The sequence below is a fragment of the Notechis scutatus genome, chromosome 5 (genome assembly GCF_049901735.1).
Source record: "Notechis scutatus isolate UNSWTSFEM ecotype Mainland chromosome 5, rNotScu1.2, whole genome shotgun sequence".
In the NCBI taxonomy this organism is placed as follows: Eukaryota; Metazoa; Chordata; class Lepidosauria; order Squamata; family Elapidae; genus Notechis; species Notechis scutatus.
The window spans coordinates 83,069,910-83,086,729 of record NC_142013.1 but is presented as its reverse complement, the minus strand read 5'-3'; the positions used below and the strand labels follow the sequence as shown (position 1 = coordinate 83,086,729).

Genomic DNA, 16,820 nt, shown 5'->3' with positions numbered 1-16,820 from the left:
AAGAAAAAAGAGAAGGGAAGGGAAGAGAAGAGGTCTAGCTAAAAATATAAAATTTTGTGAATCTGATTTATTTGGAACTACAATACTTTCCATAACCATTATCATTTCATCAAACTTTTTAAAGAAGCTTTCAACTAAAAAAATAAATAATTTAAAAGAACAGGGAAGTTATTTTCTGGATATGTTAATTCAAAGTTAAAAGAAAAATAATAAGCTCTAAATATTTTGCAAATTAATCAAATGCAAAAACCCTGTGGTAAAAGTCCAGTACTAATGTAAATCAAATGGAAGCATTTCAATGTCTAAGAACACACCATGTTTCCATATGAAAAAGCAAAAGTTATTCAAAACATCAAAAGGGGGGGAAACAGATGAAATTCAGCAGAGGTTAAAGTAAATCATCATTCAGCAGCCATTCAACTTTTAAAAACAAAAAAACCAAGTAATGCAATAAATTTAAAAAAATGAAAGTTAAAACTCAGGCTTGCTTAAAAAAACAGAAGGTGGATGCCCAGTGACTTTCCTCCGTTCCCACAGAGAACTGGAATCTTCCAGACTCCCCTTCTCATCTTGGTCCACAACCAAAGCTGTTTTGTGTTATTCCTAAGAATTCCCATTCAAATTCAGGGAGCAGCACTGCCTGAGAACCAACTTTGGCAGCAAAATCAGTAGATCATTGGCAGGAAAAAGAAAAATCCCTACCACTCAACATTTATCTTGGAGTCTCATCACTATTACTATTACAGAGTGCTGTAAAGTGCTATGGGACAGTATATAAGACTAAATTCTATTGCTATTGCTAAATGAACACAGTCCTCCAAGCTCACACGTTATGAGTGAGAAGTGACCGTTCACTGGGAGAGAAACATATTTATAATGAAGGATTAAGTGCCTTAGACTAATGAAAAAAGTTGGTGGATGTGTCTTCTCCTCCTCTTCCTCCTCTTCCTCCTTCTCTCCTTCCTCTCCCTCCTTCTCCTTCTCCCTCCTGAACTTTAAGGTAGAACTGGCCTATATTCTTCTGTGTGCAATCAGAGATGGAACCTTGAGACAGATAATGTAATGCTTTGGTTGTACATATTGTATATATAAAATTTTGGGAAAAGAGACAATTCAAAGAATAAGGTTATTCCCACTGTTGCAACAATTGATAAAACTAAAGGATAGATCACAGAAGGAGATAATTCATCATGAAAAATGGTGATAGATGCTGGGAAAATAAGAAAAGTTAAATAAGGGAAGGGAAAATAAGGAAAGTGTGTTTCAAAACATCTTTAACACTAGTTAGAAACAAAGCAGCATAGAATTTTGTTAACTAGTTTCCACTGCAAAACCAATAATAGGAATAAGAGAATATTTGATGTGGAACAAAAGAAGAAAACCCTAGTGGCCTCAATGTTTCTTTTTCCTTGCATTATTTTCATTATTATCTAAATAATGTTTGCCTTATTTTAAATAAGATGTGATATGTCATAAGTTTGGACTAGAAGGGAAACTTGGTTTCTTTGAATGGTGTTTCATTAACTTTCAGTTTCACCAAAAATAAGAATCAGCTCAGTTTTATTCAGTTCAGTATTGTACTAATACAATATGTTTCTTGGAGAATTATTAAATTGCCATCGTTGTTTATGCTACTGAGAGTTGCTTTCTTTAAAAGAAAGGGGCAATTCCACCAAATTCCATATTCTTACTTACCTTTCTTTCCTCTCCATAATGTTTCCAACTTCATATCAATGTGATATCAAAATGCCTATCCTTCCTGCAAAGACAGCAGTGAAATTACCAATTATGAGTGAAATGGTGCTTAAGACAATTTAATAATTTCTGTAGTTGAGATAAAATTAAGTGCATAATCAAGAGTAAGTCCTTATTACAGACTCCCTTTTTTGTATCAAAAAATTGATGAAGATGATTTAAGTGTCCTTTCTATGTGAGAGAATAGAATCTTGGCCCTACCAAATTAGAAAGGGAAGTGCCATTTCTCTGGCACTGACTGATTGTGCCCATTTCAAAAATAATTAAAAAAGAAAAGCTTTGCATTTTGCACAAGCCCTGCACTGCTCTGATATTCATTAAAGCACCTCTTTCATGAAACTTTCAAAGCAGCCACATCTCGTTTAACTCCATTGGATCTAATTAGGCTTTTGTCTTTGATAGTTTATTAGTAGCCTTCCCCAACATGATGATCTGCATAGACAATTCAGCTCTCACAATTTTTCAAGCCAACATATCTGGAAAAATCAGGTTAGAGAACTAGGTTCAAAGTTTGTACCCCAAATCTATTAGTCTTGAGTTTTATCTTGTTTTCAGAAAATTCTTATCCTCCTCCTGCTTTCTTTTGATACTTGATAAAAAGTTTTTATTTTTGGTATCAATACAAAATTTTATTCTGTCTCTTCAAACTTTTTTTTAAAATGAACTATCAAAAAATCCATCAATGAAGACCACAGTGCACAGTGGTTGGTATTGATGATGAAGATTACATCTTTTAAAAACGAGCTATGAAACGATACGCCATTACTGATGAGAATTTTATAAAAGAACAGAAACAATCTTTTCAAATAAGAGCTTTTCAGATTCTTGTTGAACAGCAATTGCACTTTATTATTCTCTGTTCCCTCACTGGGGTGGGAAGGGAACTCGAGAAAGCTTCTTCAAACTTTTCATTACTTTGGTCTTCAGTGTTGTGGGCTGGTGTCTCAGCCAAGATTTCTATAGCTGCCTGTCTTTTTATCCCAATATCCCAAATCAAAATACTGTTGAGAAAGGGACACTATAGGACTGTGAGCTGCTAGACTGAGTGCCTCTTTTTATGCTTTATTACTTCTTTTCATTCTTCCTTTTCATAATTCAAAAGCAACCATTGGTTCCGCATAATTGGATAAATACCTTATTATCAAAAAAGCTAACATTGGGTTGCATTGAAAATGGAAAAGACAGAATGGGTAACCAAAAGGAAAGGGAAAGAAGGTATATACATGACTGGCAGTTCCCATTTCTTTACAAGTGTTACATTTCGGTCCCCAGCTACTACCACATGTTTCCTGTTCACAGATAATTTGTACAACATATTTTATCATTCAGTTTTAGACACAGTTGAAAGGCTTTTGCCTAAGGCTTAGAACACTTTGAAAATTGTATACCATTTGCAAAGCTTTCTTCTGCTTCAGTGTCCAATTAGGTGACTGCCTTCCTACAGACACTGAATTTATCATTTATGAAAATGGGATTTCTTCTCCCCAATCCCAAGGTGAACAGGAGTTAAAAAAATAAAAACCCTACCATTCTCACAGAAGAATTTGTGAATACAACAATTGTTCCTTTGCTACCACAAGTTCAGTGTGGTAAAAAGCTGGCTCTTATCACTGGAATAAGGGTATGTTGGCCTTCAGAGGCTTGAGGTCTATTTTCTTAGCAATAATAACAGTAATAGAACATGGTAGAGATATGATATATATTCTAATTAATTACAAGCAAAATTCTTGGCTTGTTATTTTATTCTTTTGCCTTTTGTCTACTCTGCTTCACTAAACTTTTCTTGTCTGTTAAATAACAGTGACCACACTTTGCACACTTGTGTGCTAAGAGCTTCCCCTGCTGGACATTTCTAGAAAACATGCCTTAGCTGGAAAACCTACTCTCCAGATCTAATTTCACACTTCATATTCTTGACATAAGAGTAGCATTGGTAGCTGATTAAGCAATGTATTATGACCTAAATGTTTATTTTTAAACTGCATTGTTAAGTGTGGTATTGTATCAAATAAAAGGAGTCTTGCAGTATCTTAAGAGCAACCAGTTTTCTTGGGCAATGGTTTCAGGGAGTTAAACTAAACTTCAACAAATGGATGAAATGGATTCTCATATAGCCATGCTGTACAATTTAGTAAGCAATACAAATGCCAAGAGTTATTGTCTGATATGTTTATGTAAGGCACAAACTATAACACTTCTTAACATTATAATACAGAAAACCCTAATTTCAAACGACACTGAAATTAAAGTTATTGGTAAATAATTTAACTATCTATTCCAGTTTACAGATTGGTGCATTTTAAATAATTGGTATATCCATATTATTGTTCAAAGAGCTACATCACAAAATTACAAAAAGTGAGATTACATTATAAATGTGGTTTCAAGATCCAAGATTCAAAGATTGTTCCTTTGTAGTAAATAGAAAAACAATGATTCCAGAAGTGTCCACTATATTATCTGAGATAAATAGATGAGAGAGAGAGATGATAGGTAGATGACGTCATCTATGGCCAAACATTTTGACTACAGCATGTTTCCTTTGTAACATGAAATTATACATTAAATTTTAAAGTATTTTTTCAGAAATATAATATCTTAACCTGCAAATTTATGATAGATATACAGTATTTATATAGTAATTTATCTCATGAGATCTCAATGGGAGTTAGATTTGATCCCTGGATAAATTACTACTTTTATGTACAAAGATCACTGTTGAACTGTTTTTCCTCCTATATTTTTCTCTATTTCCTATAATATTTATAATTGTACTTTTAAGAGTTCCTTTATTATCTATTAAAATATTATTGCATTAATGTCTTGTGCTTATGTAACTACATGTACACTTCTGGCTAGAAGAGAACTCACACAGAGGTCACAGCTTTGTAGATGAACAAAGTTTTGGCTGTTCCAGAACTAGATTAAAGATTCTGCCTTTTTACTTTGCTGCAGTGCATTCTAAATTAAAAATAAATTATAGTATTTGTGTCTACTTTCTTCTGATAAGATGGAAGTGAGACATTTTAAAAGCGAATCTAAATTATAAATGTCATAGTCTCTGAAAATTTCAGATTGCAGCCAAAGTAATATTTTGCAGCTCTGAATGACTATGTCTGTGTGAATATGTGTTAGGTGAAATAAAGAGGAGGCTGGCTTCTGAATCTCAGGCACTGTCAGAAAAATGCCATGTTTTGTTGGTCTACCAGAGAGCTCTATGTAGTTGTTAAGTGAAATATATCAATTAAAACCCTGGGAGACGTAGAAAAGCAGTACTGTGAGAGGCAAAACTAACAGGATTTTAATCTAATTGTGCACTTATCTATTTTGTAAATAGTCAGTTACAAACTGCCAAGTGTGCTGAAGACTATGCTAGTCAAAGTTGTATCACAGCACTGAATTAATAATGGGTTGCCAAAAGAAATGGAAACCTCGTTCAAGATCTGAAAATGCATTTTCACCGACCTGATCACATGACCTATTTCAGTGGCTACTTAAACATGCAGGAATAGGGAAGGAGAGGGAAGGAGGGGAAGGGAGGACAGTTACCATATATAAAAATTTCCATGACATTTTTTTTTAGTTTTCTTTCCATTAGTTCAAAAGAAAAGTCTCTGGTTTCAGTTGTTAAAATTTTCTGGATTGATGTATGTATTTGTATCCAAATTCTTTTAGCTTTTTTGAATGTCCACCAAACATGTAAATGGTAAAATAAAAGGTAAAATGTCCTTTTATGTTGTTCACATTTAGAGCAAAGATTCAAAGTACATTTGTATATTCTAGAGAAGGGGTGTCAAACTCAAGGCCCACAGGCCAGATCTGGCTGTTGTGGTCCGTCAGAAGCCCGCGGAGCTGGCAGTAGAGTCAGACAGTGGAGAGGAACAGGGGCCAGTCCTGGAGTCTGGGGAGGACTTGGATGAGGGATCTGCATCCAACACAGAGATGGGGCAAGGGCCTATCTGAGAGTTATGTGCTGACTCTGGAACCTCCAGAATCTGATATCAGCAAGGCAGAGGAACAGGGGGAGCCTGTTCCCAGTGTGCACTTGTGCAGAGCTGCCAGAAAGCAAGAACAGTTAAGACAAAAGGGGTGACTTGGGAGTAAGGCTTGGAGATGATTGGCCCCTCCCATAAGACATAAAGGAGGAGCAAAGGGACATGAGCCTTTGCAGGAAGCAACTTTGTTCGTTCTGGTTGGTTTAAACTCTGAAGCTCCATGTTGACTTTGTGCTCCATTTGCCCTTGTACAACTAATTGGCAATTTATTCGTTGGCAGCATTTCAAGGGAGATAAATGTGGGTGCTTATCAGCCTTATCCTGAAAGACTGTGGCAGACTTCTGTTGGACTATTCATAAACTGTTTGGGACTCATTACGGGCTGTGAATGCATATAATTCACAGCCATTGAAATTAAAAACAAGGTTTTTGGGAACAGCGTGTGATTGTTACTGTCTCAGGAAGCATTGATCAGAATACCAGCCCATGATGTGGTCAGATCCAGCCCGCAGGGCCATCCTGAAAACTGCAAGAGGCCAGCCCACATTGCCTTCACCCTGCCCATCCCATCCTAGCAGGCACACACACAGGAGGTGGCAAGTGCACAGAGATTGGCTATGCTCATTGGCCTTGCACCGTATCTCTCCTCTGTGCTCAGCCTCACCTCTTCACCTTGCCTCACTCCACAGCAGCACCCACAACAGCTTTGAGGAGGAGCTAAGTGTGCCAGGACACCCCTAGGGGAAGTGGGGTTGGGAAGAATGCCTGGGGAGGTAAAAAAAAAAAAAAGCTGCTTGTGCATGGCTGTTTCTGATGCTGGAGGGGCTGGCAGGGCATCAGTGCTTGCACGTAGCTGGGGAGGGTTTCCAGGGGGTCCAAAAGTACTGGGGCACAGTGGAAAGGGCAGCCAAACTGCATGAAGTGCAATGGGGAGGAGGAGTGAAAATAGAAGCTGCCGAGGGCAATGGGTAGGCAGAAGTGCGTGAGGGCTTCCCATTTGGATCTCTCCACAATGCCGTTGCCTCTCTACCTGGATTCCAGCCTAAAACCAAACATAACTGTCCCCCCACCCCACTCCTGTACCCTTAGACCAACAAACACCCTCTCCAGCCTCATGCAAGCACCAATGCCTCATCAGGGGCCCCAGCATCAGAAACTGTGTGAGGCAGGACAGCAGCATGGGGAGTAATGATACACTCATGGACAAGTGTGTCCGTGCCCCGCAGAGGCCCTCGAGCTCTCGTTGTCAAGCAGGCAGGATGAGGTGCAGGATGGCATGGGGCAGTAGGCTTTGGCGGTCGCTCTGATCTCTCCTTCCTCCATTAGAGACCTCCGGATCATCCCTCCCAGCCTTGTCTGACCCCTTGACATGAGCAGTGTCAAGCTGGCCTGGTCAAGTTGGCTATGCCCACCCAGTCACATGATCACCCAGACATGCCTACCCAGACATACCTATCTGGCCATTTGAGGGCAATTGTAATGCTGATCCAGCTCTCAAGGAAATTAAATTTGACACTCCTGTTCTAGACAGTTTCTGTGGTGATAAATACCAATGATACAGTATTTCATTAACATTGTACTTAAGTGTGTTACCCCATTTTATCATGTATTCCTTCATTTCTTCTTCTGTTTCATCTTTCAACAAGTTTATACATTTTAGTAATAACATGATCATTAATAGTACATAAATCTATTTCAAACTCAGTCTTGTTTTAAAGTCCACTTTAAATCTTCCTGGTAATAAGAAATCTTCCTGTGCACACAAAAATCCATTGACGTTAATATCCTCTTATTAGAACTTTTCTCCATTTCATTTTACAATCACCTTGAGAAAATTCTAGTACATCATGGTAAGTTAACCATTTATGTCTATTTATCATTTATCGCAGTGGCGGGATTCAAATTATTTAACAACCAGCCCGCCAAGGCTCAGGTTGGCTGTTGTGGGAAGTGTGGCCCATCCCCGTCCTTCAGCTCCACCAGACATGTGGGATGAGCCTGCTACAATGGCCAACCTGACCCTGGGCAAACCGGTTGTTAAATTACCCCCCTCCCGCTATCAAAGAGGATCCTGGGTGCTGCACTGCAATGGAGAAACGGGAAATGGAGCGGTTGGCACAAAGGAAGGGGGAGGAGCAGGGAGGAGAAAGAGAGGAAGTGACCTTCTTCTTCCCTCATGCCGGCTGCTCTGTTGCCCGGTTTCTGCTTCCCAAATAGAATTTGGGCATACACCATAAGATGTTTTTATGATGTTCTATTAAAAGATACTTTAGCCTGAACAAAATTCACCCCTCTGACTAGGGAATTCCCTGAAATCAGACAGGAGAAGCCCTGTGATAAGGATATGTTAAGAAGTGTATCTCACACACAAGTTCAATTTCAGCTTGACTGTAACAGCAAATTTGGGGGGAGTGAGAGATTTTGTCTGTCTTTGTGGTCCTCTTGTCTGTCCTCTTATCAGTTTAAGAGGAACAAAGTACATTAAATGGGGCAATGTGAAGGGCCACTGGTAATAAGATGCTGTTATACTATTATTTTTTGTTGTCTATATAACAGAATTTAAACACTTGTAATCTATGAAACATTTCATTTTCATTAACTGTCAAGTGAAGTGTACATTGGAAATCCCAAATATGGTCTCAGGCCTCCATTTATTTACTTGTTCCATACAGCAGCGTAAGACACACAGTGAATTTCCAATAAAATTGGATTATTATTTTTTTTGCTGTGTGTGGAAAATCAAGTTTTACAATTCTGCTTTTATTAAGCATAAGCAAGTACTAAAATTAGTTCCTTGTCAGTGTCTTTGCTAACAAATATCACTGTAAAAGTATTACAATAATGTTTCATTTGTATACTTAATTAGGCGAAGTTGCTTGGAACCAGATCAGACTATTCATCTTGCCAGGCAAGCAGTCAGTATATTTCACTTAATATATTTTCTTTATGAATCAACCAGAAGTCTTTCAGATTGTAGTTTGCTTTACTCTTTTTAAGTGAAATTTTGAAAGTGGGACCTTCTGAGTGAGAACAGTCTGCAATCTCAGTGCTCAATCCTATATTTTATACACTTTTATTTGGATGGGAAACCCAATAGTAATTCTATGACATGCTGACGTTTAGGATTCAACCATACTTTCTTTCTATGTTCTTATTTTTGTCATCTTGTATGTAACCCATCAAGAAATTTCTTAATTACTTTTTTACACCATTCTATTCTTCAGGCCACAATACATTTCACTGAAGTTATTTTTCTGTAGGCCTAGGTCGATTGTATTTTTACAAAATTTAGGATATTCTCAGATCCCTTCTCCCCAATCATTTTGGCAACTTAAGAATCCATGGTCAATTAATGTGTTCAAAGAAATAATAAGGTTATTAGTACATTAGAATAATTGCATAATGATTGAAAATAAAATTGTAATTAGGGTTCACATGACATTTAATATTCTGTTTCACTCCCTTCAGTCTCATAATATCTCATTCCTATGACAAAAATTGAATAGGATTTACTGTGCAGTGACTGGCAACTTTACAGCAATTTCCAAAGTATGTTTACTAAAAAGATGTTTCATTCTAATCAGCTTAAAATTTGCTTACAATTTCAATGAGATAAAAGTTCTTTTAATGTCTTTTTTCCCCACCAACAGTAAAGTAAACTGTAATTAATTTCTTGAAATGATTTTACCCCAATGTTTAATTGTTTTTTCCCTTACCTCATTTTTTTGGTTAACATTGTATTTTTTTTAAAAAAAAACCTTTATATTAATGAAAGCAAGAATATTGTGAATATAGTGAAGAAAAAAATCTGCTTATGAATGGAAATGTTTAACCAGGAACATCTCTACCAATGTCAAAATATACCACATCTTCTCAAAAATATTTTAAAATATTGCTTGGCAGATGTTAATCAACCAAATTGTTGATCTATTATTTTAATATTTCAATAAGAACAGAGCTGGCGGGACCTTTGATGTCTTCTAGTCCAATCCCCTGCTCAAGCAGGAGTGGTGGCTAATCTTTTGGGGCTCCTGTGCCAAAAATTGTGCATGCACTTGTGCATGTGTGCTCATGTGCCAACACCCAGAAGGCAATGTGCATGCCCCCCGTGCCCCCTGTGCATGTGTATGCAATCCTCCCACCACCACCCCTTACCTGCACTCTGCCTGCCAGCTGATTTCCAGCCCGTTTGAGGCCTTTTTTGGCCTCCCAGAGGCTTGAGGAAAGCTTCTGTAGCCTTTGCAGGCTGAAAAATGGGTCCGTTTTGTCACTTCCGGTATTTCCAGAAATATAGGAAGTGATAGAACAGGCCTATTTTTCAGCCTGCAAAAGCTTTCCTCAAGCCCCTGGGAGACCGAATATCAGCTGAGGAGCCCACATGCAGAGTGAGGTAAATTTGCCTGTGGCTCGCATGCCAGCACAAATGGCTCTGCATGCCACCTGTGGCACGCATGCCATAGGTTCGCCATCACGGCCCTATACCATTTCAGATAAGTGACTATCCAGTCTCTTCTTAAAAATGTCCAGTGATGAAGCATCCACAACTTCTACAATTTATACAGAGATTCAGATCGAAGTAGAATCAACAAGATATTCCATTTAACATGCTTAATATTCTGCTTTAATGAGTATCAAGCTAGAAGATTTCACCACAATTACAAAAATAATACTGTGTTTCTCACAAAATAAGGCCGGGCCTTATTTTTTTTTTTGAGCCCCCAAAAAACAGCTAGGACGTCTTTTGGGGGGTGAATTAATTTCTCCCACACACACACACACCAGCGCTGTCTCCAACAAGTGTCTGAGTCACTCCTGCTTTTCCCCCGTCCCCATAACAATAGGAAAAAAAAACACTTTGAGGTACCTGGGAGCGCCATGTGCTGCATTTTGGTTTAATCCCGAGCAGCTGGATGGGCGTGAGAAGACCGTCTCTGCTGCTGCTACGCTTGGTGCTCCAGCCTCGGGCTCTGCAAGTTTGCAAAAGTCCCAGTGCACAGCCCGTTCCTGCATTCCAAGCGCCCAGGCTGAGCTGCAGCTGTCCCTCTCTCACCAGCGCCATCTCCAATAACAGCGGCAGCAGCGGCGGGAACCGTGGAAGTTACGGAGGTGGCTCCCCCACCCAAGAAGCGACTGAAACACTTCCACGGTTTCCGCCACTGCTGACCTGGGTAAGGGAGCCCTCTGTGCTCCACCATGGTGTTAGGAGCAGCTGATGGTGAGGCATAGCTGCCCGCTGGGCACTCCTAATGGCAAGTTTCCCCCCTCCTTCCCCCCCCCCCAATTTCACATGTTTTAAACTAGGCCTAAATTTGGGGGGAGGGGCTTAATTTCATTTTATGCCTAGAAAACATGCTGGGTCTTCCAATTGGGTGGGGCATATTGTTGGAGAAACACAGTAATAAAAGTTATAAACGAGATAAAGATGATGTCATACTGATGCTCCATTAAAAGACAATGACAATTCCTAAAATGAATATTCTTCCAAAATTCCTCTATATATTTCAGACGATTCCAATTAAAGTACACAAAAAGTTTTTTGAAGAACTTAACAAAATAACTGCAAAATTCATCTGGCAAGGGAAAAAACCTAGAATAAACTTAAAGGCAATGCAGGATATGAAGAGCAGGGGAGGGCTGGCACTTCCAAATTGGGAGTTGTATTATAGTGTGGCCTCTTTGGTATGGTTGAAGGAATGGGTGAATTTAACCAATAAGAGAATATTACTCTTAGAAGGCCATGACTTATAGAGAGGGTGGCATACTTTTTTATGGGATATTGGGAAAACTAGCCAGAAATATTTTCACAGACACCTAATCAGAGATACATTATTGACTAATTGGAAGAAAATACGGAAAAAGCACTACTTAAAGCTACCAATCTGGATCTCAACAATGGAGGCAATGACCCACCCAAATAATCTGGATATTACTAAAATAATTAAATATAAGGACCTATTGGATACGCAAGGAAATCTGAAATTGTGGCAAGACCTTCAAGATCAGGGATTAAAAACTGATCAGTGGGCATATCTTCAAATTCAAAGTAGATACAAACAGGACAAGAAAGAATTTGGAATTAATAATAAACTCCAGCAATTAGATAAAATTTTATTAGGATCAGGCAAAAAAAAATAACAAAATTTTATAATTATTTATTAGAGGTAGAATTAGAGGAAGAAATTGTTAAAGGGAACATGATAGTCTGGAGTAGGAACATAGGACGTAGTATCACCTTAATAGAATGGGAAAAGGTCTGGGGTAGCAATAACAAAATCACAAAATTGGATAGCGTACAAAGAAAATGCCTATAAAATATTTTATAGATGGCACCTTCCTTCTTCGAGATTAGTGAAGATGCACCCCAATATGAGTCTGAACTGCTGGAAATGCAAAAAACAAAGAGGGAACTTTCTTCCATATGTGGTGGTCTTGTACAGAAGCTCAAAAATATTGGCAGAAAATTAGAAATTGGCTGGAGGAAATGACAAGAGAACAGATCGAATTTAAACCAGAGTCCTTTCTATCAGGGATCTTTGATAAAGAACTACCAAAAAAAGTGAAATATATAATAATACATATTTTGACAGCGGCCAGATTGGCTTTTGCACCATGTTGGAAACAGCCTCATGCTCCATCACAGATGATTATTCAAAAAATTTCAAGTTGTGTAGAAATGGACAAATTAACCTTGGCATTAAAAGATAAAAACACTTCAATATATTATGACAGCTGGTACAAATGGATAGACCAAAGATAGATTTCACACTAAAAGGCAAAAGAAGATATGATAGAATCATAGTAGTGATATACAGATATATGTAAAGATTAATTGTGTATATAGCATAAAATAAGGATAAAAAGGTCTCACAAACTGTTGAAGATGAAAATGTTTTTAATTGTTTTCTATCTTTTTCTTTCTATTCTTTTTTTCCCCCTTGTTTTCTTTTTCTCTCTTGCATTTATGTATGTGTTGTTGGTCTATTTTAATTGTAAAATCAATAAAGTGTATTTTTTAAAAAAAGACAGTGACAATTCCTTAAATGAAAATTTGTTCCAGAAGTGACATCACTTGACGATACACTAATAATGTAATCAAAGGAAGAGAGAGATGGAGACAAAGAGAGACCACAAAAGGAAAGAAACTATGAAAATACCTTTGGCAATCCGATTTAGGCAAGGTAATTGGAAGAACAGCTAACGTCAAAAACTTCATATGGATACTTTGATCACAAGCAGCATGGAGACTGAAAGTTTTTTGAACAACAAGCCATATGAGTGAAAATATTCATGGCATAATTAGATAAATAACAGATCTAGTGTCTATTTTTATTTTCCTTGATGAGAAGCATTGCAGGAGAGACTGCTGGTAGTTAATTCTCCCTAACAACAATCTGTGTAATCACAAACCCCAATTAGCTGTGCCTGTTCTATGCTATACAAACTATTTCCTTAGTGCTTCACATCACTACTTTGTAATTAGCTTTCATCTACATGAGCTTTGACTAAAAAAAATATATAAAAGGGTGTAAGTGATTGTACTGCCACTCAGTATTCTGTGAAATAATCGCCTGCGATTTCAATCAGATTAATTTTATCACCCGTATTAAGGAAAATTACCTCCCTCTTTACTCTCTACAGCTGAGGGCTATTTCATTTCCTGAGATGTTCATAAAAGCATAATATAAAGCAATCTGTAATTGTAAATATCCTTTCCTAATAACTTTGAGATATTTCCTTAATACGTCTTTACATTTGGAGTTTCCGTTCCATAAAATACAGTAACAAGTGCTCTATTATGCTTAAGTATGTGCTGTTAAGCTGGGCAACTTAGTACCGGCCTTCCTGTTTTTACATAGGGTTATATTTAACTTGTAGATAATGGGAACAAGGTTTAAAAGTGATGGAGCGGAATAATGGCGTTGTGGCAATAATATATCTTACTGCTGTGAAGAACAGCCTTTTAACTCGTCTTGCAGGTCATCCAGCACAGATTCCATTTTTCACTGCCTGACAAGTTTCACCTTCACCCACTATGTGAACAAATACTAAAACCGATTTTTCAAAGAAAGGCTGCAATTTTTCTGAACTGTCCCCTACCTTAGGGTAAGCAATCTGCTTGTGTGAGGTAAGCAATCTACCCCCTCAAAAAAAGTTAGAAGTTTCATCTTTCAAACCTAGCAATTGTTAAACTTTTTTTTAAGCAAATGAATAAATGATCTATAAAATAGGGAAAGGTTTTACCCTGAGGATAGTTGTATGTCACAAGTTAGAGGCACTCACACAGAGTTGTGTATCAACCTTTATTGAGGGAAGGTACTTGGTTATTCGTTTCACATTTAAAGGATGGATGTGATGAATATCACTATGGAAACTATATGTACAGTAACATTCATTAGAAGATCCATTTTATCAGAAATTTGTCTGCATATAAATTCTAAGATATTATTCATTCCGCTCCACCACCTAAAAAAAAGTAAAGATGTCACTTTTTGTATACTTGCCAGGAGTGTGTACTATGCTCTTTTACTTTCCCAGTAATGTCAGTAAATCCATTTCCAATAAAAAATGTGCATCTTTTTAAAAATTTATAATGTATACAAAGATGAAGAACACACATACCAGTATATGACAGAAAGTCTGGTGCAAATATAAACCATTCTCATGTTGGCTCTTATTAGGAAGGAGGGCATTTTTCAAGTTTTAAATCAACTTTCATGCAGGAAAATTTCCTAAGCTAACTGGAAAAAAAAATCCAAAAACTTTGTGTAAGTGTTTTTATGCATATAGTTAATGAGACAATGCACTAAAGGCTATTGATGCAATGAACGTCATCTTCAAAAAGCAGCATGTAACAATAATGCTTCTGATGGATGTACAAGAAAACCACTTATCACGCTGAAATGAGGCCACAAAATTGTATATTAATCTATGGAGAGACAGAAGAAGGTGAGTTAGTCCTTGACTTTTTTAGAAGAGTAGATTGGAGATGCAACTTGCCACTTGTGCTTGTTTTAGAAGCAGAGCAGTTATTCTTTCTAAAACATCACATGTTGTGAGGTATAGTATGCTATATACCTTTTGGGTTTCATTAATTTAAATAAAAGCTTTTTGGCTGAATGGTGCCCCTAGTGTGAAAAGGCATTTTGGATTTCTATCTCCCAAACATAACAATCCAAATGCAACTATATAGGTCTTTAGTCCCAACATGGTGCCTGGAGCAAACAATGTTCTGACATGTTCCTTCACTCCTGCCAGGCTCCTTGCCCTTCTTAGCTTTATATTTTTTTAGGTTCTTTTAATTAAAAGAGGAAAAGAAAGCCAGCATGCTATGAAGTTAACCACTAGCCTCAAGCACAACCTACATTTCCAACAATACTTCTGGTCGTGCCATAGCTCCAGAAATATTAGTAGATAAGAAAATGAAAACTGTGGCCAATTTTTTTGTACCTTCTAGTGATTGGAACTACATGCCATCATCAACATTTGGGGAGAGTAATCACATATTCCAAATATGTTTATTTGTCCCAGAGTTTGAGACCTCTAGGAATCTATGTCTATAAATTCCAAAATTATATCTAAAAGCATCTAAAGAATAGAATGCTATCAAATTAACTTCTGGATAGAAGGATTAATCTAGTAATAGCTAAGTAGGGCAGTGCCAAAAATGCCTCCCTCTCTTTTTATAGAACTATTTTCAAGCATAAGGGGGAAAGCCCTATTTTGTCATCCTTGGCAAAACAGAAGAAAAAAAATTCCTCAGAACACTTGAAAAAACTTGAGAAATGGTATTAGGGACTTCATTTTTATTTTTTATTTTTTAAATTTATTCTGAATGGAAAGCATTTCTCAAACCAGCCCACCAGACTGGTTTTATTTATTTATTTTATTTTATTTTATTTGTCAATCGCTTACAAGATAATAGGTATAAGTATAAACATGAGTAAGAATACAGGAAATAGGTACAAATAAATGGGGACAATAGGACAGGGACGGGAGGCACGATGGTGTGCTTATGCACACCCTTTTCTCCACCTATAGACCTTTGAATGCCTCTGTAGCAAGATACAGCTATAATCTAATGTTGTATAATTTAATGTTGTTCTAGTCTTCTAATGTGTTGTTCCTGATATCAAGGATCTTTATTTCCAAAATTAGTACTCTCTAATGGTGCAATGAAGGCTTCCTCCAAACTATAAAATACAAAACCAAGGTGAATTTTCAACTAGCAATTTAGAGAAACATATTAAATTCTGGGATTAAAATAAGACTATATAAAGTAAAGTAAGGGATTTAACAACAGTAATAAATCCAGTGTACCAAAAGTAAACAAAATCAGAAATAATACAGTTCCCATGAAATCAGTACAAGAATAATTGCAAGTACATGTTGTCTTATTGATTTCATCAACTTTCCCTGGCATGGAACCTAAATTATCTTCATTAGTGCTGAGACAGATCTGAATAATTATTGTCTTACTCAAACCAAAGGCATATCTGAAAGACCAGAGTTAATAAGGGTGCATAATGTGGAGACGTATATGAAGATTTTTACAGGTAACTTTAAGGAGTGTTTCTTAATTTCAGTGATGTTCAGACCTGTAGACTTTAAGTCCCAGAATTCTTAGGTAGCATTCCCCTCGCTGGGAAATTCTGAGAGGAGAAGTTCATAGTCTTAATGTCACTAAGATTAACAAACACTAAAATCTAGATAAGGATCTAAAATTAAAAATGCTGACTAGAAATACCTTCCAATGTCAGGTGCAAACAATCAGATTACACAGGTGAAGAGTTCAATTATCTATTTTATTGTTCAAGCTTACAACTCTAGAATCTTCTCAAATTGGTAGTTTGCACCAGGGTCAGATTAAATAAGTTTCAATGGCATTTGGGGGAGTGGGATCAGATTTTGCCTTCTTATGCCCATGTAGGGATTCCAGACTAATTCTCCATTTGACTCCTGTCCCTGGCTCAGTCAGTCTCTCTCACACACATTTGGGAAAAATGCAAACTAAATCTCCTTTCTCTTGCATCAGCAGCACCTGAAGATAAAATTCATATACATTATGTCTTA

At 37.2% G+C, this 16,820-nt stretch overlaps 1 long non-coding RNA gene across 2 annotated transcripts in view; it reads right to left on the bottom strand.

Annotated features, from left to right (window-relative positions):
* LOC113411576 (uncharacterized) overlaps positions 1–16,820 on the bottom strand; it is a 51,445-nt gene that overhangs the window by 2,345 nt on the left and 32,280 nt on the right. For both annotated transcript variants that reach the window (XR_015749883.1, XR_015749882.1), the window contains one exon: positions 1,696–1,759. This is a non-coding gene — a long non-coding RNA (uncharacterized LOC113411576). The remainder of the gene's footprint in view (positions 1–1,695; positions 1,760–16,820) is intronic.